This window comes from Stegodyphus dumicola, chromosome 6 (genome assembly GCF_044657685.1).
Source record: "Stegodyphus dumicola isolate Sdum_Otavi_A_Nest chromosome 6, ASM4465768v1".
NCBI classification, from domain to species: Eukaryota; Metazoa; Arthropoda; class Arachnida; order Araneae; family Eresidae; genus Stegodyphus; species Stegodyphus dumicola.
Window position 1 is genome coordinate 54,236,046 of NC_140773.1, and position 27,031 is coordinate 54,263,076.

Genomic DNA, 27,031 nt, shown 5'->3' on the forward strand with positions numbered 1-27,031 from the left:
AATACTTCTAATAAACCTCACGTTAGCTCATTCGTTCTATCTTCAACGCAGTAAATCGACAATAAGCTAGCAGGATTTGGTGTCTCGTTGTTTTTTTCCACTCCCAATCACAGTTTTCGTAATGTAGGGCATAAAATCTTGATAAAAAATATAAAATCTGAAAATAAACATCTGCTAGTTCCAGTGATCTTTATGTATCTTCTAATATTTTAAAGTATTATAATTTTAAGCTGACTCTATTGCGAAGCTGTAACATCCTTTTTATAGAAGTTTGCAGTCTGATTACAAGCCAGTATAATCCTTGAACGATATCATAAAATTTTACTTTTGCTCAGTGAAAGTGAAAGTCCACAAGCAATATCAAATATTTTATATTTTTCTGTTTTTTCCTCTGAAAATTAATTGCATATTACCTGAATACGTATGTTATGCATGATAAAAAGATATTACACTGAATACGAATTCTATGAAATTAGCCTTCCTGAAATGAAACACCTAGCAGGTGTCGTTAAATTATTTTTATATTTTTGTGCAAGGAGTAACAGTTACGTTATCCATTTCTAAAGTAGGATACCACATTTATTATATCAGCAATAAACAGAAATCTAATTTCAAAAAACTGGTGCTTCAATTTTTCTATCGACAGTAGTCGTTCTTACTAATTTGGTAACGTTCATAAAAATTTCTGATCTGCACATTTTCCATATTTTTTACGGTTTAAGAGACAGTAATGCCAACTTTCTATTCTGCTCCTATAGTACTTGTGTGTCAAGGAATTTTTCTAGTTATATTGTCATCAGTTTTATCTAATTTTAGATTACCTCATTTCCATTATTGTAGTAAAAATTATTTGGGAGGTCTAAAATTATTTTGTTTCGTTTATTCAAAAGTTCAAATTAAAATGTTTATAGTCAGATGTCTCTGATGGTATTGTAGGAATTTTTTACCACAATATTTGTCGTGACGCTGTTTTAAAACTATGCAGAGTTTGCAAAGCTTTTTTAGCTATTTTCACGATGTTTTAGACTAGTGATGTTTTCTGTTTACTTTTTTCTCACGATGTTTTGTACACTCAACCGAAATAAAATTGTCCCGTTCTATATCTCCCGTTCTACTGGGCCGATTGACGAAATTTAATTTGCGTTTTTTGATGTCTCCAAAGTGCGACTATATACAGCACTGTTCTAACATGGGTATTTTGACACTTCGGTCTTTTCTATTTTTTGTGAAATGACATAACAATCTTTTTCAATATTTCTATTCTACGACTCAAATTATCCTAAATATTAAATTTTGTACATTTTGGTGAGAAATTTAAAGAATTATCTTGGTGCAAGTTTTCGGTTTGCGCCAAGAGTAATTCTCTTAGCGAAACTCTTATGGTAACCTATTTCCCTTTCACTTTCATTGTGCTCGAACAGAAAACCTGGTGCAACGTTCATTCTTTCAAATAATTTTAACAAAGTGCATAAAGCATATTTGGTCGTATTATAGCAAATAACAAATTTGCCAAATTTGTAAATCGGACAATATATAAATTCACGTATATCTTGGGAATTTCTGAATAAAATTCTCGAACCTAAGTTTGAACTATGGAAGAATGAATCTAATAATTTTAATAAAAAACGATATAAATAAAAATAATCCAAATTAATTCATTTAACATTGAGGAACTAAAACTTTGAGAGATAAAGTTTTAACAACTATTTGTCCTATTTTTAAAAAACTTGCATTTTTTACAAAATTTGACTCATTAAATCGAAATATGGAAAAACATATGTATGTAAATTTCATAAAAACATATGCATGTAAACATATGTAAATTTCAGAAAAATGTCGATTTTTTGTCAAAATGCCTGTGTTAGAGCAGTGCAATATATGAATCTAATATAAAGTCTCGAATTTCAGACATGAAAAACGACAGTTGTATTTCGTCAATCGCCCAATAGAATGAGAGATAAAGAACTGTCTTGTTTTTTATGTGCAGAGTGAACAGCGACTTTTCACTTTGCGTTATTTTCTTCACGATATTTTCGTCAGACACCTAAGATCTCTTTCTTGCGCAATTCACTATTTGTTAAAATGAAATATTTAGAAGTAAATCATTAAATTATTTCTATGTTTCTTGTGAAGGATTCACCCAGTTTTGAAAAAGGATAACACATTTATATTCTGTCATAATTATATTCATTACATTTTGCTTCTCATGTAGATGTAAATATATCAGCACGAGATTCGGATAGAAAGTTCTAATCGATTCCTATAACATGTTCCTAAAATCTATTCATAAACAATTAAGTTAATGGTATACAGTTTGTTAAAAATATGGTCATTTAAACATTATTAAAAAGTAAACACATTTAATGGTTCATTTTGATCCATACGTAGGAAATGTGTTTCTTATTTTAGCACAAGGGATTGATGTTGTGAAATATGTATTAACAAAAACTTATATTTTGCAAGAGAAAACTTTATTTGCGAAGTCGAAATAGTGCCAGATATAGATTTTCATATTCCAAGAAAATATTAGAACATATTATTACAGAACCCAGCTTGAAATTGAAGACAAACATTCTTTGAATTGGAATGCAATTGTTTACTGAAACTTCCCAAACGTACTTTATTAGATCGATAAAACAGACGAAATTTCCCAAAGGCCATTACACACATCTTAACATTTCATGAAAAATTATTAAGGATTCAGCAGATAAATGCGTGACTGAAAACAATCTGTTCCACTTAAATTATCTAATCTAAGAAAAACCACAAGCCGGAAAACAAATGCTGAAAAATATAATAATGCGCAACAATAATCGGCATAACTGGAGTAAATTTTCAAAATTTTTATTTCTAAGATTAAAGAGTAGAAGCACGCAGAACTTTAAGCTGATGCTAAGATACGCCAGTTGTTGGTGATCATTATTAGTTCCTTAATCCTAAAATTTTTTAATTTTCAATGAGAGTTAATTCATTGTTATATATTCAAGTGCCTCATTTGCGCTGAATGTAGGTGAAACTCAGAAAAAGAACCGTGAGTGTGTGTAAAAAGTACAAACTTCTCCTGTGTTTCCAGAACACATTACACATAAAACCTGCTTTGAAGATGAGAAACCACTCAAAACATTTTATTTTGGAAAAAAAGAAAGAAATACCCTGAAAGTACTACTTTGCTCAATAAGTTAAGTGAGGTAGTGATAGACTATATTCATGGCGCATAGCCTAAAAGATTATAATGCATCAAATATACGTTGTAAGTATTCTATGTTATCTATTTAAGTGTTTAAACGAAGAAAAAATTTTAAAAATTAAAAGTGTTCATGACAATATATTAATGGGACACATGAGCTGAATGAACCATGGGAGATGGTTACAGTTACTAAATGAGGCAACATATGATGAAATATGAAGGCACGTATAAAAGAGACTCTCATTACATGAAATAAATTAAACCAGATACATAATAAACAACATTAAAATAAAATCAGAAGTGATTATAAAACCCAGTCTATCTTTAATAATGAAATAAGTTACAACTGATGTCTTCTCCGATAAAATAGTCAAAGTTTACACAACAGCTGTTAAAATTGTTCAGGTGAAGGCTGTTAACATAAGAAACTATTAAAATATTATGCGCTGATAAAACTGTATTTCAGTTTGAGCAAATAGGTTTTGCTGTCAAATTTTAGAAAATAGCTATGAATAATTCGAGACAGACGATTAATAAGACGACATAAATGGACCTTATCCTTTCTAAGCTTAATACTACACAATTTATTATTCAGGTTGTAAGATTCTCACTAGTGTAATTCTCAGTTACTGTACAGTGGTGACCCAAATTGTGGACACTTTTGGAAATTTTTATGTTTTTGAACTTTGTATGCTTATAGAAAATGTTACGTTTCGAAAAATGCAAACTTGTATATATCATTTTAAAGAGCATTTATTACTGAATTCAATGCAAAAACAAAATTCAATTATTTGCAATACAAAAAAAGTTATATGTACTTTTTAAAAAAACACAGTTATGAAGTGGTTTGTAATGTCTAGCTTTCCTGGCCAATCACTGTTATTGTTCTGAGAACCAATCAAATGTTAGTAACTGCCAGTAGAAGCTGACATCATGTTTACACTTGAAACAATTTATTATTTTGCTTTGTTCTGTAGAAGGAGGACCTGTTTCTTATATACTGCAATTACAAGTAGGAATTTTTGTAAAAATTTTTAATATTTAGTCAAGAAGCAATGACATCAAATAAAAGAGTAGCTTGGACACCTGGAAAGAAATGTAATATTATTGCGTTACGAGAAAGTGGTCTTTCCTATACTGAAATTGCAAGACAGGTGGGTGGTTCAGTGACTACATTTGGAGTCCGAAAGTTTTGTTTACGATATCAAAAAACAAATTCAATAAAAAACAAAAAAGGAAAAGGCCGAAAAAAGTGCACCACATCTATTGATGACAGAAGAATAAAAAGACTATGTCTCCAAGATAGAAAAATGTCATCAGCGGCCATCAAAAGTGATCTGAATGATCCTGGTGTTTCTGTCACTGTTCTTGTTCTGAACAATTAGGAGAAGATTAACAGATATTGGACTGAGAGGTAGAATTCCACTAAAAAAGCCTTATCTCAATTTTCAGCAACGAAAAGAAAGACCACAGTCGGCAAAGGAACACATGAATTGGACAGATGATCAGTGGTCACAAGTTATATGGAGTGATGAAACTAAGATATCGTTATTCGGTAGTGATGGCCGAAAATATGAAGACGTAAAATAGGAAAAGAACTACATCCTGACTGCATTCAAGCAACTGTCAAGAACCCAGTTAGTGTTATGATTTGGTCATGCATGTCCGCAGATGGTATTGGTCGCCTTCATGTCATCGATGGGACACTGAATGCCAGAAAATACATTGACACTATTCTAGAACCAAAACTTCTACCTTCCATCAGAGATCTCTTTCCCAACAATGCTTCGTTTATTTTTCAGCAGTATTCTGCTCCTTGCCACACGGCCAAAATATAGAAAGAGTGGTTTCGTACAAAGAGCATTAAATTGTTGTCATGGCCAGGAAACAGTCCTGACCTCAATCCTATCGAAAATTTGTGGCACCGTTTGAAAACTCTTGTCCGAATGAAGCGCCCATCAAATGAAAGGGAACTAATTGAGGTTATAATTGTTTCCTGGCATCATGTAATAACGAAAGAAGAGCTTAAAATTCTTGTCAGCTCAATGAAACGTCGATGTGAAGCTGTAATAAAAAATAAAGGGTACCCTACTAAGAACTGATAACTCACTGCAATCATCACTATCTAATGTATATTGATAACTATTATCGTTTAACTTTTTTTGTATTGCAAATAATTGAATTTTGTGTTTTGTATTGAATTCAGTTATATATTCTCTTTAAAATGATATATACAAGTTTGTAATTTGTGAAACGTAACGTTTTCTATAAGCATACAAAGCTCAAAAACATAAAAATTTCCAAAAGTGTCCACAATTTTGGCCACCACTGTAGAAGGTAACGAATCTTAAAACCTAGTTAGCGAATAATCGCTTAAGTTCGTGTGACAAGAAACAACAAGATGGAAGGTTAACTAACCCTTTATTATTCCAATAAGATTTAACAAAACTCCGCCTTGGAGTGAACAATCAATGCTGACACTTAAGCTTGAACTTAAGAGACTAAAAATTTCTCTCTGACTCTGTAAGTAACTTCGCGGTTTAAATACCGCTCCTCATCATTAAATATTCAGAAAGATTTGAATACTACGTTCTGGCCTGAAGTAGTAAGTTGAAGTTAAGAATTTGACAGGAAAGGAACTTTAACTTAAAATTTAGCTGTTAATAAAATTAACATAATCCTTACAAGGTGATCATTCCAGGGTAGTCGTCATTTATTGAGAATCTTTAGCTTTATCTAAATAGTTATATCTGCAAGATGAATAGGTTTATTGAACAGTTTCACAGCAGAATTCGCGGTTAGATATGCCAGCATGTTAGCTTTCATGTCTACATATCTGAGAAGCCATCAATAAAGAACATCATTCCAACCACACTTTAGGGTAGATTTAGTGTCACGGTATCCACGGTTAAAGACCACAGTATATTAAAAACTTTTCTAACTATTTTAGTCCACTAAAGAGGTCGACAGTATTACAGCCTTCTCTACAAATTACAGTTTTTGTCTGGTGTAGCTTAAAAATGAAGGAAAATGCATCATATTCCGAAATATGAACACAGCAGGCATCATGGAATCGTTTGTCCTGCTTATGGTTTCCAGTAACAAATGATGTCTAGCATGACTATCTTATTTAGACCCATCAATATATATGAGAGTGTAGTTGCTGTATTTATGTCTGTGCTCAGTAAAATGCTCTTTGTATACGTTTTCGCTAGTATTTTTCGTATCCAAATTGGGGAAAACATCCAAATACTGGATCTGCGCCTTCTCCCAAAGTGGAATTTCATTCATTGTCTGGACATTTACATCAGGCATGCAAAACTGAGTTCTCACTGAAATGGATGTATACATTGAGGTCGTGTTGCAAGAAACATCTGATAAAGTCATCCAGCAGCGGAAGACAACTACGATGGTGATGATGTGACAATATATTGAAACAATGACAAAAATATAATTGCTCACATCTAAACTGTAGCGATGATTCGAAACAGTACACATATAGATTCTGTACAGAAAATGCCTTTAAAGCACTTGACCAAATTTTCAAAACCTGATGAAGAACAGAATCAGAATTTCTGACGAGGTCACAATTAAATTTAAGTTTCGGAAGATAGCTGAGAGAAAATAGCTTTTACGAAAATACTAGGAAAGAACTCATTTCAGTTCAAGTTTTCTGGTAATTAAGAGGAATTTTATGGCTTGTTGTTATTCTCATTAGGGACTTTTGTCCCATTCAAAGAGATGCTCAAATGTTGGTTTACCAGTACTAGCTTATAAAAAGAAGATATTTGTGAACCTCGGGGCTTTTTACTCATTTTTTCGCTTTCTTTTGCAATTGAATTAGTGAGTGCTATTATGGGATTACTATAGCAGGTGCATTTACAAGCAGATGTGTTGTGATGGCTGCTACTTCCCTCTGTTTCTCCTGGAGTTGCTGCCTAGGGTATTGAGATGCAAAACGTATGAGCACAGTGACGGGGCTTGGCCTTTCAGTCGGTGTTCACCCTATCGGATATAGTACGGGTGTATAATGGGGTGATATCGGCTGCTGTTACGAAGGGTTTGGATGCTACATTCGGAGCACAGGAATATCGTTCTTCATTCAAAGAGTAGGAGAAAAGATCCTACATTAGCAGGTTTATAAACATTCGTATGTACTTCAGTTTGGCATGGTCTTTGTAAACGTAACCAGAGATCATTCTTTTGTGTTGGAGTACATTTCAACATTACACGGCTAAACTACTTGTATAACTCAATATTACTTTCATTTTAACACCATACCTAATACATGCACCACAATAGCATTATTATAATCTAATCAGAGAATTTCTCTAGCTGGCTTGTTCCGCTGGCTGGTTGACTTGGTTTCAGGTGTGTTTCTTGTCCTGAAAAACAGATTTAGTGGAGCGTATCGATTAAGCGTTTACACGAAGAGTGATTATCATGAATGCTTATTGCGTTCATGCTATGTTTTTTGCTTTCAGGGTTAGAAGAATATTTTGGGGGGCGAGGAATCTGTGATGCAGCTTCTACTGCCATTTCCGAATCAGCATATTCTTTGGATTTATATTGCTATTATTTTTATTATTAGTTTTGATTATACCTTAGTGATTTCCTTGTTTATTTTAGTTTACGTTTTGCTATATTCTCATAATTACATGTAACAATGTTCGAATGCCTTACGCATGTAAATGCTTCTTTTCTGAAGAGTAATCAAAGTTTGGACAGTAACAGAATTTGGAGTTGACCTTGATTTTACATGACCATTTTGGCGTGTCTTTCTTGCAATCAAACTTCTCGTTTGTGCATAAGAAATATTTCTTGTTACTTAAGAGTCTGAATCTCCTTTGTGAACTTTCATTTCGGGTAACTGTACAAAAACGCTGCGTGTTCTGCTTTACATTTAATATTGCGTGGCACGTATGAGAAAAATTTTCACTGCCATGGATATTTGGGTATAGCCAAAACGCTGGCACTAAAAGCATTTCATTTGCCTGGGGAAGTAAGGCTGCAGGAGTTAATTCAATTACCCGACCTTTATAGTTTTAGACAAATCGGGAGATTTGAAGGTCAGGAGAACGTGCTTTTTGTCGACAAGTTAACCTTCTCTTCGCAACCGGATTTGCTTTGCAGCATAATCATTCTAATCAGAGATTTCTTGGTCAAAGTCCTCCTCTGATACGAAGAAGAGGTCTTGCTCTGAAATAACACCTTGACTGAAATTTAATGATTTATGAACAACATGCTCAGAGGTTTATGAGCTTGATCTATCTTATTCATTTCAAAAAGGGAGTTTCAAAAAGAAATTTCAATTAAGAAATATGCAAACAGAAGTCCAGGAATACTTTCTGGCTCTTCAGCTTAAATTCTCTTATATTTATGTATCAAGATCGATGACAAAGTTTGCAGTGTTCTTGAAGTGTCACCTGTAACAATAAAATGGAGCGGATTCTGATTATATTAATACACTGAAATCTGTTTGAACCTTAGTGGACAAGGTAGTACTTTCAATAGTTGAAACAGTTTTCTGGATCCATTTAAGGAAAAAATAATTCATACTTGGCGGCGTCATTTACCACTAAATACAACAAGAAGATGCACAGTCCATCGCCAGGTAAACCGAGTCTTCTGACTCCACAGGTGGTTTTCTCGGAAGCAAGTATACTTAATCGGTTAATCCAAATCCACGTACAATAAGCACAAGAGACTAGCTGATTGAAACTAGCGAGAACAACTAAGTGCGCAATCTGAAACAATGGCCGAATTAGTGTCTTGGGAAAGTAACTCGGTCTTTAATTACGAAGATCTTCCTTTCTATTCTTTCCACCCTGATGGATCATTAGTCTAGAAAAATGTGTAGACATGTTTCTCTCTATGAAGCCAGAAATACAAGAAATGTAACAGAATTCTACATAGAGCCTCCGAAAACGGAAACCCCAGGTCGGGAGAGAAGAATGATGGAAGGTTAAAAACAAGAAAAATAAAGCAGGATAGATCTTTAGGAGTCCTGGAACCGGGACATCCGTCTTATCAAGAAGATGATCCTTTGAAGGATCTTCATTCAACATGTTAATTACAACAGCTGTCGAAATATAAAAAGTGAAATTCAGTTAATCAATCAAAATTGGTATGAATTTTATTTATAATTATTTTTATAGGATTTTCCTAAAAGACTTATAAATTTCACGGATTTTCGCAATAAAATAGTGGACAACATCTGGCTTTAGCTGCAAAAAAATCAGATGGTAATTTTCATTGCAAGAAATATTTTCTGAAGAAAAATCTTAATAGATATTTCTTGTAAACTCTGTTCACGTTATATGTGCAGTAAGGAAAATAAAAGTTTTCCTCCAAACGAACTAGAGGAATTTTTAAAGATAATATTTAACTGACAGATCTCGCCTACAAAATGAGAATATTAATGAAGAAGTACTAAAATGATATTAAATATATATAATCCAAATATCATATTTAAACTTTTTACCATGCGAATGAAAAAAGCAGTTCTAATAAATAGCCATTATTTAAAATGGCTGGGTTAAATAAAATAACGATATGAGTCTTCTTAGGTCTCTGCATGCACTTAATATGTCTTAAATAATAATTTAATTAGGATAAATGTTAATTCAGAAATCACACAGTCTTTGCAAATACAAGGGAAACAAATTAAACGAACTTCCAAACATACCATGGATGAAAATAAAATAGCACATAAAATACATCATTCGTTGAACTTAAAAATATGTATTTATTATAAATTATGTAAATATATATACCGTGTTTATGAGTACATCAACTTATTCATGCTTAAGTAATGTTCTTTATGAATGCAAGTAGACTCAACTGACTGTAACACAATTGGTTATATAGGATTTTTCTAATTAGTTTGGTAATGCATTTGCTGGCATTTTACAAGATGTCACCGAATCCATCATTCCTCTTTCATTTGTATGTTCACAAGATCTACGCAGCCTTTTTAGGTAATGCTTACTCATAAGGTTTACAAAGTTTAAAATTACTTCCGTGTGCTTCGGAACAAATATGTGGAATTTCATTAAGTTTCTAAAAGATCTTTGCAGCACGTAATTGAGACATCTGAGACAAGTTAAAATGTAATTGAGACAAGTTAAAATATCTTCAGTGAAATTTATGTTAACTGTAACTTGAATCCGGTACCCTCGTCGTTGCGTAAATAAAAACACATTGTTAAAGTGAATACTTAGACAATGCTTTAAGATGATATTAATCAAACCTGCCAAAGACATTAATGCTTTAGCCGCCACCTATTCATTGTAAACAGTAAATGAAGATGATAAGCAGCTGCGCAATCTGTGAGTAGGATGACATGGAGAAACATGTGAGAAGTCGTGATTTACTCTTAGACAATATCTAGAACAAACATTTACTAAAACCCTTAAGTGTTGTTTAGGCATAGCTTTTAAATGGTTTTGATTTAGTTCAGACAAGAATACAGATAGTCTTCTAATTCAATAAACATAGTATATTCTCTAAACTCCACTCCGAATATTCCCATGTAAGCACAGAAATAATTTTCTACAGTTGGATATGCCAGTTAACTATCAATAATAATAACTCCATCACTAATAGGAAAGAATTTGTGACAAAAGTACAATTATTTAACTGCTTTTAAAAAGTTATTAGTGAAAGGCACAAAAGTTTATTTCTTTTATGAAAATTTCTTGATCTTGTAGAAAACAGGTTCTCTTTTTAAAAATGCATTTAATTTATTTAATATTTTATTTATTCTTTTGCAAAAGTATTTTAACTGCAAATATGTATATATATATTGTTTTTTCTTTGGTGCAATTATGCATTCAGTGTTTCTAAATTTATTTGCGACAGCTTATAGAATTTCCAATAAATTAGCAAGAAATTCCCAAAATCATGTAATAATAATAACAATTTGGGCGTCCTAAATTCATTCAAATCCTATATGGTGTTTTAAAAAACCGTAATTCGAAGTTTGCAGCTTCCCCTGTGACGTTTGTTTCTTAGCATTTTTGAGTACAGGCAGCAAAACGAGATGTAAAGGCATTTTTTCACTTCCCTTTAACTTGTAGGTTTAGCTGAGAAAAGCCTAAGAATGCCATGAAAAAGTGCTTTATTTTTATCATAATTCCAAAATGCCTATATTTAGACCTTATTCTTTTAATAAATAACCTAATTATTTAGATATATTCTAAGACGCACAGAATTATTTAAAAGGTGTTCTTATACGCATATATTTTCAAATTTGTGCATTTTTTTCTCACAGAAAATATGGTTTCTTTCGTTATTATGGTCTTGCTATCATATGTATTATCAACATCATCTCATAAATAATAGTTAAGGAAACATTTTTTCCAGTAACTCGCACATGTCCAGTCACTCACAGCGCGGAGAAGAAAAAGAAGAAGAAGGAGTTTTTTTACAGCGTTCACAATTTTTACCAATTACTTTTCAACAAGCTATACTTATTAAATGAATTATTATGGAGGTTCTCAAAGAAGATTTGATTATCTCATATCTAAGATAATGAAAAATCAAAAAATTCGACATTGCAGTTTAGAAGAGTATTTTCTCTAACACGAAAGAATCTCACGAGTCTGTTAAAATATTTTTGAAGCAAGAAGACATCGTAGATCACTCAGTCGTAAAAAAAATACATGGGGATAGCAATCTTTTTATACGATATAAGAAGAATTATTTTCCTGGTGCTTCCAAATAGAAGTTTGATTGAACGATTCGAACATGTCCTCATACCTATCAGACACTTATAAACATTTGTAATTGATCACAATCGTCCTTTATGACATTTTGAACTTCAGGTCCTCAAGAAAAACGTGGAGTCTAGTGTTTAATTTTTTCATGTTACTTTAATTAAATAGCTTCTATTATCATCGTACAAGATCTTATACATTACAAATATTTGAACTGAAATATTTTTGTGGTTTCTGTGCAATGACTTAAGTACACTGCTGGCCACCGTAAATGCAACACCCTGAAGGAAGCATTAAAATAACATAAAATTTACAACATGCATTATCGGAGGTGAGATATGCAAATGATTAGAATTTCAGCGCAGATGCACTTCACGCGCGCCTGTGGCGCCACTTCAAAGCGCTATTTAAGGCTTGGAGTTTTCAACGATTTCAAGTTCGGCATTTTTTTTTTTTTTTTTTTTCAAGAAACGATCAATTATGCCTCGTAGCAAACAGCGATCATCGTTTGATCAAGTATCCGAATTCGACAGAGGAAAGATAATAGCCTACCGAGAGAGTGGATTATCTTTCAGGGAAATCGGTAGTCGTGTTGGACGAAACCCAACAACTGTAATGCGGATTATGTGACCGTTGGATGCAGAAGGGTACGACGGACAGACGTGATCGATCGCGTCCATCTCAGTGCACCACTTCACGTGATGACAGGAACATTGTGCGCATGGCAGTGACGGATCGCTCAGTCACATCACGAACCATAGCACAGCACATTCAGTCTGTAATGCATCATTCAGTGTCTGCACGTACCATTCGGCGCCGTTTACAGCACAGTGGTCTGTCCGCAAGATGTCCATTGTTCTGTCTACTTTTGACGCAGAAACACAGACGTCTCCGCCGCCATGGTGCGATGAAAGAAGGATGTGGACGGCAGAATGGAAGAAATTGTCTTTACTGACGAGTCACGCTTTTATCTGAAACACCACGATGGTCGGATTCGAGTCTGGAGACACCGTGGAGTGATGATGCTGAACAGCTGCGTTATGCACCGCCACACCGGTCCCGCTCCCGGTATTATGGCATAGGGCGGTATTGGATATCACTCTCGCACTCCTCTAGTACGCATTGCCGGTACCTTAAACAGCCAGAGCTACATCTCCGAGGTGTTGGAGCCAGTTGTCCTTTCTTACCTTCAGAGCTTGCCCACAGTGAGGATAATGCGCGACCATACGTGGCACGCATTGTCCAAGGCTTCTTCGTCAATCGCCAGATTGAATTACTTCCCTAGCCGGGTCGCTCTCCGGATCTTTCGCCGATAGAAAACTTGTGATCCATGGTTGCTGAACGATTGACCCAGATTACATCCCAAGCTGCCACACCAGATTAACTTTTGCAAAAAAAAAAAAAAAAAGAAAAAAAAAGAAAGAAAGAAATCCTTCAATTAGCTCCTTAAAATGATGTTTATTTTAATTCAATGTAACTAGATATACTAATGTAAATATATTGTTTGTATGAAGTACAATGTACAATGAAAGTTTGTATGTATGTTCGAAGTAATTATGTTATTTCAATCTGCCATAATCCAACTTTTGTTAATAGGTTAATTTCTTTGCAATAATTGTATACTATGTCTTTGTAATTGTATATTCAATACGTAAGTCTAATATTAATGTAAAATTACTATGTAAATGTCTTGGTAGGCTAGCATCCGATGCGGGCCAACTAAAAGCCCAGCGGGGTACAGTAGTGCGGCGGAGCAACACCTGTAAAAGTCACTGACGAAGTTCTGGTGCTCCGTCCACTTTTCCCTGTCCCTGTCCCCTGTGGAAGCTGATTGGTCTGCTGTACCCCAAAAACACATACAAAGTCTCTTTGAATCAATGCCGAGGCGTGTGGCAGCGCTGATCTCCAACAATGGCGGCTTCTCTGGCTACTGATTCTGGAAGGAACCACACTTACAGAAGTCTATAAATTTAATCATTTGATACTTGGTCAACATGTAATCTACTAAATAAATTTTGTTGTGATATCTCTTGTCTTTCTTAGTGTTGCAATTTGGTATTTACCTGTTTTGAAATCCAAATGTTTGTTTCAGCAAAGAAACTTGAAACCCAGTAAATTAAGTAATTATGATAAAATGGAATTAAATAATTACGATATGCAAACAAAACATTAAACATCGGAATCAAAACATTAAACTCGGAATTTCAAACTTCGAATAGTATTAGGCATCACATTGATGAATATTTTCTTCCTCGTTCCCGCATGCCTTCGTGGTGTAACTGGAATCACGTCCGACGCATAAATGGGAGGTTCATAATTCGAATCCGGGCGAAAGCAAAGCACGATTCTCACGATTTTTGATATCATAAGAAAAAGGGATCATAAGAATAATCATAAGAATATTTTTGATATCATAAGGGACATTTGCCTATCTGGACAGATGTCTTTGTGGATCATTTAAAGAGAAACTGACTCATATCTAATTTCAACATATGGAAAGAAAACTCTCATGCAAACAGCTCATTCGTTAGGACATACACCCAGGTCGAAACAGAAGCTTTCAGCTCTCTTAACATTTGAGCGCTGGTGTGAAAGTTCTTAGGGATGAGTAACTGAATTTTTTGTACGTTTAGTCAAATGCGACAAAGTATCCAAGGGTCACCGGGTTAAAGAAAAATTATGTCTTCATTTCTATGAAAATCTGGTTTATTTTGATTGGTAAAGCCATGCCATTACCTGGGATTTGAACCCTGCTGTTTAAAAATGACAAATAATAGAAAAATGTACAATATAAAAATTTCAAATTACAATCAAACACCCGAAAAATTTTTTAAATTACAAACACTATACAATGTATTCTAAAAATTAAAAACATAAAAATCATAAGATAAAAATAAAATTCAATCTGATCATTATATGCCGATTCCGGCTTAACTTCTAAAAACAATTACCTTCAGTATTTATGACAGGCCTACTAAGCTAAGTATTTATGATACTACTAGTTAAATACACTACAACCAGCTGAGTATTTATGATAGACTAAAAGTTAAGTTAGATATGATATTTAGTTTTCCAGGAATTAAAAATTTAGAACATATGCTTTTGTAATTAATAAAAGTCATTCATCATGGCAAGGACAAATGTAAGAAGAAAGACGTGAAATTAGTTCATCATAAATTAACGCTCCGTAAAATTTGTATAGTTATTAATTAAAAAACAGAATTATTCAAACCATTATGCATTTATTTATAGGACTTCTTGGTCATGAAATATACAACTTCAACTTAACGGTAAATGGCAACAGTCACAAACGTTCTGAAAGAAAACGGTTTAAAAAAGAATTAACAACTCAAGAGATCCGACAGATTTTTGCATGTACATAACTTTTCCTCTTATCCAAAAGTAAATTTCGCTATGTTACTTGTTTTATTAATTTTGGAATGTAAGTTTCTTTATGTAGTGTCTGAGTTTAATTACATTCCTTTTGTTAAAAGTCCAAAGTCTGTTTCAGTTAAACTTTACCACTTTTGCTTAAAACAGTTTTAGAACTAGCCGTGAAAGCAACGCTACATAAAAGAAAATAGCTGCCCAACGTGGAGCCTCGAAAATTTTAAATTATTCCAAAATAGAAGCCATACTCTTTACCGAAACTCGAGCTCAATATTTTCTTCTAGCTTTTCTTGCGCGGAGAAAAAAGAAAGGAGAAAAAAGGTGCCTTAAGTGTAATAAGTTAAAAGAAGAAACTAAAACTGTCGTCAGTTGTATACAAAATTGTATGCAGTTGAATCATCCAATTTACTGTCCAGTTCCATTTTTTAATTGTATGTGGAGAAAAAGCAGCTTTTTTCGCCGATACAGGAGCTTCGAATTCTATTGCAGGAGAAAAATTATAAATTGTTTCAAGATCAAAAATTTGATTTTAAAACAACAAATATTACGATGGTTCTAGAAGATGGCAAGGAGAGAAATGTCCAAGCAATCGAAATACATCACTGATGGGGTAACAGGACGTTACTTGGAACTGATTTTCTATAGGCTGCAGGAATAGTGCTCAACATCCAGAATGGTACTTGGTATTTTAGTGAAAATCCACAGAAACAGTATTTCTTTTACAAAGAACCATCTGAAACTAAAGAGACTCCAAACGTACTAACATCTCTGAAAGTAACATCTCCAGAAACAATAGCGTCTGCTGACACTCCTGTTGTAGTACCGGAAGCAAACGAATCCGTGAAGTTGAGAGATTGTGAAGGAAAACATTTGACGAGAGAACAACGGAAAAAATTAAATTCATTGTTAGAAAAGTATGAAACTAATTTCAGCCAGAGATAGACCCCACTTCTTATATTGAACACAGAATCCAGACTGGAAATAATTTTCCTGTTGCCAATCCACCATATGGTATGACACAGGCGAAGAAAGAGTTGTTGAAAAAGGAGCTAGATTTCTTAGAAGCCCAGTGTATCATTGAGGAATGCAAATCACCCTATGCTAGTCCTGTTGTGTTGGTCCCTAAATCTAATGGTTCCATCACACGTGTATAGATTATCGAAAATTAAACTCCAAAACAATTCCAGATACCTAACCATTACCAAGAATAGATGATTTGCTAACTGAAGCTAAATCAATGAAATACATGTCTAGGATTGGCCTAAGAGCAGGTTATCATCAAGTTGATGTTCATAAAGCATATCAAGAGAAAACTGCCTTTGAATGTTCATTTAGTACTTTCAAGCTTTTGCGAATGCTGTTTGGTTTGCGGAACGCCCCTGAAACTTTGATAAATTTAGATGAGGGTTAAAAATGATTCTCATATCTCAAAAATATCATAGTGTTATCAGAAACCTTAGATAAACATTTATCAGATTTGAGAAAAGTGTTTTAATGCCTTTCTATCTTTAAACTAAATGCTAACAGGAGCAAATGCCATTTTGATGGTGACAGAGTAAAGATTTTAGGTCATTGGATTACAGGAGAGGGTATGGAAGTAGACGCCGAGCAAGTATCTTCCATTCAGAAAATTCCAAAACCAACATATGTAAAGGAATTTCAATCTTTTTATACAAATGCGTTCCTGGTTCCGAAGATATGTCCCTAATTTTTCAGATGTTGCTAAGCCCTTTAGTGAATTAACCAAAAAACATAAACAGTGGACATGGGGTGATACCGAACAGAAAGCACTTGAAGAGTTGAAGAGAAGGTTGATTTCACCGCCTATGTTACCTCAACCTGATGAAACTAAACCATTCATCTTTAGGACAGATGACAGTAATTTTGCTTTAGGAGCTTTCCTTATCCAAGGAGAAGGCCCGTAAGAACATGTGACTGAGTATGCAAGTCGATTGCTAAACTCGGCAGAAAGAAATATTTCAACTACCGAGAGAGAAGCTCTTGCAGTAGTTTGGGCTCTTCAAAAGTTCTGCGGTTATATAGAAAATGAAGAAATAATAATTACATCTCATCACCAACCTCTGAAATGGATAATGAGTATTAAATGATCATCTGGTCGTTTGGCTCGATGAGCCCTTCAAATCCAGTCATATCACTCAAATATTATCTATACTCCAGTAAAATCTATTTTTATAGTAGATCTTCTTTCTAGACCATCTTATGCAAATAATAACTTTGTGATTTAAATGCTGTTTCCATAGATTTATTCTGAGAAGCAGATGAAAGATGAAGATTAAAGAAGATTATAGACTGTTTTGAGAGTGGCGAAAAAAATGAATCTTATGTAAATTGGACTAGTAGAGGTTATCTCATGAATCAAAGAATTTTGTATTGTTACTCTCCAGACACAGACTCCGAGGAGGCTGAGTTAGTGGTCCCTTGTCAAGAGCGAGAACGAGTCCTGCAGCAGTATCATGATTCTCCCACTGCAGGACATTGTGGAGCTGAAGGCACGTACCATAAGACTGCATCCAGATATTACTTTCTTCGTATGAGAAAGTATATCTCAATATCCGAAAATTGTACTGAATGCAAAGGTTGGAAGCACTTGCTAAAGACCTTTTTGGCCCACTTTCAGAAGCCCCAACTGGGGAAAAATGGATTTTTTTTTATTAAAGACACCAGTACGAAATGGATAGAGCTCTTCGCCTTGAAAAATGCCACTGCAACAAATTGGGTAAAAATATTGTTGCGTTTGTTCTGACAACAGTTGTTACGTTATTTTCTACTTTCACGTTCGTACGGGTTCGTATGGATTTGGAGTGAATAATGACGACACTACTTGATGAAGTATCCAAACACACTTTATTAGCCAGTATTGTCAGGACAGCTCCAAAACACGTTTACAGTCATCGACGATCTACTATACACCCGCTGGAACAATCAGCGACACAGCCCTCAGTTTTCAGGCTATAACGTTGGAGACAGGTTCACTGCAAACCACCAGAATACAACTTCCGACTCTGCTGGGTCGTTCTGGGAACTCCACGCACTCTCGAGACCCTCCACGCTACAACTTGCGATGCACTCGACGACACACAGAACACGGCTCCCGACTCTTCGGTTCAGTCGTTCCTGGAGCTCAACACGTTCTCTCGACGATGCACTAACCGCGATACACTAAGAGACTCCTCCGGTGAACTCGACGATCGACTCGGCACTCGCTGCCCGACTGTCAACTCGATCGACTCCGCAGGGATTGACTCGTTAGACGAGACACCAACTCGATACTGACTAACTCGCACTCTAGACGAGGCATACACACTCTGACTGCGGACCAGCAGGGTTTATATAGCTTTCGACTTGTGTTCGAGAACATTCTGGGCTAAATCGGTAAGAATTCGTTCCAAATGGTTCTCCATCCGTCCATGGTATATCGGCAATTTTGTAGCCAGATGTCGCCAAATGGGCGATTTTTCTCCAAATGTGGAAAACCTACCTTCCCATGCCATTTTATGGCAACCCTAAAATTGCTTTGCGGGGAAGCCATCTTATCGCCCTTGTACATTTCGTAACTTTATTAATTGAAGAAATTTTCTTACGCTATGATTTACCAGAAGATTGATTAGTAATAATGGTACACAATTTGTTATTGCGGTAATGCAGCAAACATGCAACTTCCTTGGTATTAAACAAGAACTCATACCTGTTTATCACCGTCAAGTGAATCCCTCTGAACAAAAGAATAGAGACTTAAAATCCAAACTAGCCATACTGGTCGGTAATGCTCATGATACTTGGGGGGGGGGGTACTGCTCTTGATTAGTTTTGCTATGAATACAGCAAGACGTGACACAACAGGTTGCACCGCTACTTGTTTTCACTTCGAAAGAGACGACGTATGACGTTAAATACGATTTAACAGCACTTATTGAAAACGGAAACTTTGTTGCTGAAATTACGCTGTATCTGAAAGAATTCGCTAGTCTGACATCTCAAATCAGGAAGCGTGTCGAATAAAAACAAGACAAAAGAAAAGAATACTATGAGCCTGGGTACAAAGTATGGATAACTCAACATCCAGTCAGTAAATCCATAAACAAGAAAAGCAAAAAATTGATGCCTAAACGCGAAGGTCCTTATCTAGTCATTACTAATAGATCTGCCAACGATAGATGTCCTTATCTAGTCATTACTAATAGATCTGCCTAAACGCGAAGTTCCTTCTCTAGTCATTACTAATAGATAACATATGACATTGCAGATCCTGCTGCTTCTGTTTAAGTATTAGGTACTAATTATACCAATATGATGAGACCCTATGAACTGCCTCCGTCGAAAGACCAAGGTCCTGTAACTCCCATACAGAAAAGAGGCAGACCCCGCAAAATTTGAACTATACAACGCGGACTCTTCGTCGAGACGTCGTCAGAGCCCGAGAGTGAGTCTGTAACCTTACGGTAAATTAAAACAGTCAGAAAAGTTTTGAAATAAAATGGTTTTAAAAAAAACTAACAACTCAACCGTTAGTTAGAAATTCGACATATTTTTGCATGGACATAACTTTTCCTCTTATCCAAGAGTAAATTTCCTTATGTTTCTTTTTATTACCTTTGGTATATAAGTTTCTTTATGTAGTGTTTGAGTTTAATTAAATTCCTTTTGTTAAATGTCCTACAAGGTATTTCTCCCACCTTCTTTTCGTGCCTTCGTGGTGTGGTGGTCTGCCCACTGAGCCGGTATTCCAGAGGTCCTGGTTCGATTCCCAGCAAAGGCATTTGCTCATTTTTCATATTGCCTGCTTCCAAAAATACCTAATGTCTCTACAATCCAAAGTTTGGTTCAGTTAAATTTTACCAGTTTTGCTTAACAGTTTTAAAGCTAGCCATGACAACAATGCTACACAATTAATATTTTTTTATAACTTGCAATACTTTTAGTTTACTAGAATACAAACTGAAGAAATGAAAACAACAAGCATCTCGAAAGAATTTCCTTTAACAACGGTTCCTCCGTAATACAATGGAAGTAAAATAATTGGATTCAATAATAGGAAAAAAATTAAAAAATCTTCTACATATTAAATGCATATAACGTACACCACATTTTAAATGAACGCATAAATATTTTTACATAAGGTTTCTGGAATAAAAGCTATCCAGAGTAGTGAAATTAGATCGCGAAAATTATTTGTTGCACAATTTCTAGTTAGACAAGCAGAGTCATCAGGATATTTTGAAGCATGGGACATGAAAAATGGGCAGTGCCTTAGCCGGGACTCTTTCCTGGACTTCCCGAATATGCGCCGACTGTGCTACCGTTATACCAAGAAAGCATAGTGAGAGCAGGTATGGAAAGCTCTACCTTTTAAAGGGCGACTAGTAATCAAAGTACACACTCAACGAATCCTGGTGGTGACGAATTACTGTCCACAAGCTTTTATTGAACTGTTTAGTGGCCTGGCGCCACTGTAGAGTCATTTGAGTTTGTTTGGATGCAGGAGACATGAACTATGAGCAATACCCTCGCCGGGACTCGAACCTGGATCTCTCGAATGCGCGCCAAGTGCGCTACCGTTACACAACGAAGACATGATGGAAGGAGGGAAAAAATAACTTATAGACATGAAAGAGAAAGACCTCTTGTTGTATTGTTATGCGACACGTACCTGCATGCAGTAGCTAGTGACTGAAGTGAGACTCAGTGATAATGTTGAAAACAGAAGAGAAATACTATTGCGATTAATAAAATTAACAGTTGTTGACATTAATTAAGGCCAAATATTGAACATTATTAAGGCCAAATATTGAAGATTATCTACTTTTCGAACATCCATTTCTGAGAAAAGAAACGGAAAGTTACAATATGTCTGTTGCTTGAGAGATCTATTAAAGCAAAGTGGATATTTCCAAAGACTTAACACTTCACCAGATTTAGTTTCACAGGATATTTTCTCTGAAAAATTATGCCAGAAATTCTTATCTACTCTGATATTAAATGAATGTCTTTCAACCTGCATAATTGACTTAATTGTTACATAGGCAGAACATGATCCGATTGTGCTGAACTTCTAATATAACGAGGATAATTGAACACTCCACACGAATGATAAAAACACTTGCAACCGCCGCAGTTTCTAGTTTCATTCTAGTGCAAGCAGAACGTTCACAGGATAAGGTCAACCTGACTATGTGGGCAAGCAGAATGTCCTCGTATAAATGCTAGCTGAAACCTAGGTTATTGTATGAAGAAAAATTATCTTTCAAAGATTTCAAGAATTCAAAGGCAATTTTATTTATACTTAATATGAAGGTTAAACACGAGATGAAACAAATTTGTAATAAGTGTAAAGGGATTTGAAATTTTTAAAGCTCAAAGTTTTATTTAAAAACGAGGAAAAATAAGAAATGGATGGTTAAAACTGTACGCCACGAAATGACAACGAATTAAATCATTTGAAATTAGGAATAATTTTTTATCTTTTTTATCACGACACCATTAACGGAGCTAGAGGAAATTCTCAAAGGAATTTTATACGAATAAAATAAAATAAAAGACAAAAGTAGAACCTTAATTAGCATTTCCTCTCCGAAAAGTATCTGAACAGTCAAATGATACGAAGCTAAGCTGAAATGAATTGGTAGAAGCTTTTTTGAGCGCTGATAAATCTCATTCCTTTTATTTATTTGTCAGGAACAATAAGTAACTTGTCAATTAGACACAGAATATTTCTGCTCCAAGCTACGTATTGCAAAAAGCTTTTTAAATACATTTTCTGCTAATGAAGATTAAAATATTATAGATACTGGCGCATTTTTAGGATATTCTTTGATAGGCATCACAAATAACATGAATAATCATAATTCATCCAAATTCTTGGCATTTGAATAGCTTAATATATGATTATTCTGCAGAGAAAAGTGACTAAACAAGCTTTTCAAAAACATTTTCATAGCACATTTATAATGTGTGTATGAAAAGGCATATTATATTGGATCAAAGATAATGTTTTGAAGAAACATTTTTAAGACAGTTTCACTCTCCCGCATAAATGTATTTCACTAATTGGATGCATTGTAAGTCTTAGCAACAGTGGTGTAATTTAAAGTAGTTAGCGTATGGCAAATTATAGGAAAATATTTTATTTCATGTGTCTTCTACATTCATATTATAAGAGGAATAACTTCATTGAGTAGAGTGGTGCGATTTTTAATCCAAAGTAATTCGATATCCTTATGTAGCCATTCCATTATGATTTTATCATTAATACTCTTAGACTTTGTAAATAGCCGTGCACATATTCGCCTAAAGGATTACGTTATGTTCAAAATTTGGTGGTTGTAGGTGCTGCCATTTCTTCACAATATGCAGAATATGAATACATGATACAGATTCTTCCTTATTTAACAATAGGAATTACATATAATATATTTTGCATACATATTATACATATAAAATATAAAGCAAATTACTTAAAATTTAGAAAAATGTATCTTAAAACGTACATCCAAATTCATAATATAAGACTAATTTATAACAACACAAAATTTACGTTATTAAAGAATTCAAATCATTTTTATTTTATACACAACGATTTCCAGGAATCAGAAGATTTCTGATTAGAAGTTATTGAGGCTTGTATTTGTACTTCTAGAAACAATTACTATGTAAGTTCTTTTCACTTCTATTTGATACTATTGAATGTTTAGATATTCTTTTAATTTCAAACAGAGATTGCCAGCAATCAGAGAGATTTCTGATTAGAAGTTATTAAGGTTTGTAACTGCATTTCTGAAAACAATTATTATGTAGATTCTTTTCATTGTGCTTCACGTTGATATTTACTGTTGAATGTTCTAGACATTTTTTGCATTTCATAAAATTATCTTACAGAAAGTGTCACAGAACTACAATAGCTGTAAGTTGTAGTTTTAAACAATGTTATTCGTATTTTAATTATAAATGAAATAGTCTTACATATCTGAAATCCAGTAATCTCAGCATCTGAAAACAGGTGGAAGAAAAAGCAATGTTTGATGCAATGAAATGCCATTGTTTGCATTTTTATTCAAAAATAGTTATTAAAATATATTGATAACTAGGGGTAGCTCTATTTATCTTTGATAAACACTGTTTTCCATTTCTTACGGCATGCCATTTTTGCAGTTCATTGAGATGTAAAATTGAAATGAATGGTTTCTTTGAAAAATTGCTGTAGGTGTTTCAATTTAGCAAATGTTTTTGAGACGGAAAAAGTTGGATTTTACTTTATAATGACTACGTTACTTTCTGTCTGCTAGCCTGTTGTAAAGACATGATGGAATTTTGTCTTCCCTTCGCTTAATTAGCAAACTGTTCAAATCAAACATCGTTAACAGCTATATAATTTCCATTTACTTTGACTTTCGCACTCAGCATTTGAAGTTCAAAAATGATCACAGTGTTGTTGCCTTTATTGTTATTATTATTATTATTATTATTATTATTATTATTATTGATGTTGCTGTTCTTGTTATTATTAATTATTACTATTATTATTTTTGTTGTTATTACTATTATAATTATTATTATTATTACATAATATAAAGGAATAAGGATAAGAATTTTTGAAGAAGTCATGAAATTAGCGATCAAATAACGGAAATGAAAATTGTGAAATGTGATCAGGCATAATTTTCTATCTATAATCATCGCATAAATTTTAAATTTTAAACATAATCATCGCATAAATTTTAAACAGAAAATCAACTAGATAAAATTATATAATATATTTAGAATTAATAATATTATATATCCCTTTAACGAAAAATATTTTAACATTTTGTACACTTTATACTAAAGGTTTACAATTTAAAATAGTATTACTGGAAACAAATGTGAAGGTGTTAAGATATCTGTGTCATTATATTTAGATACACTACAGCTTTATATCTCGACATTCTACACTCTAGTAATCTACATAAAACTGCGATGATGCAGTTATCTTAATTTATATTAAATTCTGCAACGCAAATCAAGATAATAAAAGAAAAATGCTTAATATAAAGCGTATTTCATGAAACAAATCAGAATATTTATAATTAATGTAATTAATGGTGTTATAATTATGCTTTAAATTTTACCAACGGTTAGTTTTAGAATACACTCTGTACTTTTCTCCTTGGTTCTCCAATAAACTTGCTTGGACGAAATGCAAATTAAATGTCAAGCTGTATAATTTAAAAGTGAGATATTAACCTAAAATATGAATCTAGGATAGTAATTTGTAGTAATTGGCAGTGATTGTGAACAGGCTATCAGAAGATTTGTCTGTGCCCAGTAAGCTGTTAAAAATTTAATTATATCTATTTTAATTCTAAGCATTAAGAGATTTGAGTTGGGGCTATTCTTGCAACCAAATCAGAAACTTATCATAAAGACAAATAGCCCATTGTTGCTTGTAGGTTTGTAAGAGAAAAGCTCGTTTTAGTTTGCTATCACTTTGAGTTTTGTAACACCTACCAAAGGTGCTTCTGTTTAAGGTTTTACATTTGAATCAAATTTTGTATTGATCGTTAAACAGAAAAAGGCCAGATAATTTTTATAAATAGCTGTTAGGTGTTGCTGTGAAGTTTCAGTAATTCCTTACTCTAGAAATTATAATTTATACTATTAAAATATGTTCGTGTCTGTCTGTTTCTTTGTTTGTAACATCACTTCCTCCGGAACGGCGCGGATTTGAGTTTCAAGAGAAGTTCCCTCAGTACAGCTGTTAGATTAATATAGACCAAAAATTCGGCCACTCTAATCTTCGTACAATTTTAATCAGCCGAGATATTAATTAAAAACTCTGAAAACGCTATATTGGTAACAAAACAATTGTTTATGAATTAATTGCTCCGGATTGCGCGAGATATTATTTATTGATTGCTATGGATTGTTTCGAGATATTAAAAACTCTGAAAACGCTAGTTTGGCAACAAAACGTTTATTTACGTATTGGTTGTTTGCTTGAAATGCTCGCTCATCTGGCAGGCTTGCTCTCTAATCTTCTTCTTTTTATATATATAAGCGGCTAAAGTGTGTGTCGCCGATAGTTTATTGTTGCCACTCGGAAAAATGAACGCGGAAATTAACGTTTCCGCAGTTTTTAATTAATATCTCGGCAGATTAAGATTAAGTCGTACGAAGATGAGAACGATATCGATGGATTCGGAGAATTTTTTTGGAATCTGAGGATACGCGTCTCGAATTTAAACTCGGCGCTCTTCCTTAGATATTCGAAAAAAAAGAATTTGGCACGTAGCCAAATCTCTGTAATAGGGAAAACCCAAGAAAGAAAGTGGAAATGTAGGGAAAACGTAGGGGAAAATTAGTTTTAATTAATATCCCGGCTAATTTAAGTCCCGAGAAGACGCGAATGGTCAAAATGGCGTGCCACGGACCTGCGGAATCCAACGGTGTGCTTCGCTAAGCCCGGGAGCCAGCCGTTTCAGAGGAGATGTTACTTCACTCCATATATATATGCGGCTTAAGTGTCTGTTTGTAGCCGATAGTTTATTGGTTGCTTGCGTAACTTTACTAGCCAATGGGGTGAAGTTGCCACCGCACAGGGTTGCCATTTCAATTGAGACGTAGAGAATTTCCTGTAAAACTTGCCTTTGCTATGACCATCCATACGTCTCAGAGCCAAACGCTTAAGCGTGTTGGCATTTTTTACCTGAGCCTGCATTTGGACACGGTCAACTTTATCTTGCCTGTTCAAGAGATCGTGAAAGAACGGACGTAAAATTAAAAATAATTGATGGTCCTGTGCAAGGCGAGCTTAAAAATGATGCAAAGATCTACACAGGAAATGTTGTGTACAAAGAGATCATGACATGTGAATTAACATTTTATTATTTAAATCACATTTATTGACTGAGCTAGCGTTGGGCTCTTAAGAAATGTACCGCCAAGAAATATACCGCCAGTGGTTTCCTTCATTGCACTCTACTTTAAGCAATTAAGCAAGTAGAAGTGGGAAACCCCGTGGGGCAGTAAGTAAAGGGGCGTCCTCGCCGCCTGCCATGGGTAATTCAGTTTAAATTAGCAGACACCTTTGCACAAATCATTTTAATTACAATTTATAATATCTAGAACAGCAGTCATTTCGTATGACCGCCATTTCTTTCTAGTAAGTTTCTAGTAGTTTCTTATAATATGCGAAGTAACTTACTTTCTAAGTTACGTGATTTTTCCCAAGTGCACTTGTGAGAATGGAAATTTCTCACACCACGCAGTTCATCATCATGGACACTATCGTAACATTATTCGGAATCGCAGAACTACCACGTGCAAAACAGGTTCTCTCTCTTTGCTGACTACGGCTCAAACGAGTATGCGTTGTTGCGGCACTTGCATCGCTCACACTTTTGAAAATGCATTCGTCTCGTAGATTGTAGAAAAAAAGAGAAGCAGGATACATTTGCATGAAATATGCATACGTGACTAATATGAATGTACCTTGAAGTAACTAAATATGAATGTACCTTGAAGTAACTTTGTTAATGTACGTTTTTGCTCAAGAGATTGCAGCCTTTATCATCGGGTCATGCCTCGTGGTGATCAGCTCAGGCCGTGTCCATTGAATCCTATTGCACATAGCATAAATATGCTGGGAATAGATGATGTACTTAAAGGAATAGTCCATGAAAACTGTGTAATGCAACATCCGAAATGTGTGTGCGAATCGCTGAGAAATTTCCAGTGAGAT

The 27,031-nt window shown here is 34.3% G+C and overlaps 1 protein-coding gene and 1 long non-coding RNA gene across 2 annotated transcripts in view; one reads left to right on the forward strand and one right to left on the reverse strand.

Moving 5' to 3' along the window:
* The window catches only part of LOC146996746 (uncharacterized), a 209,170-nt gene extending 195,237 nt beyond the window's left edge, over positions 1-13,933 (forward strand). The window contains exon 2 of the long non-coding RNA XR_015041462.1: positions 13,605-13,933. This is a non-coding gene — a long non-coding RNA (uncharacterized LOC146996746). The remainder of the gene's footprint in view (positions 1-13,604) is intronic.
* The window catches only part of LOC118204971 (BDNF/NT-3 growth factors receptor-like), a 722,804-nt gene that overhangs the window by 578,312 nt on the left and 117,461 nt on the right, over positions 1-27,031 (reverse strand). The window lies entirely within an intron of this gene.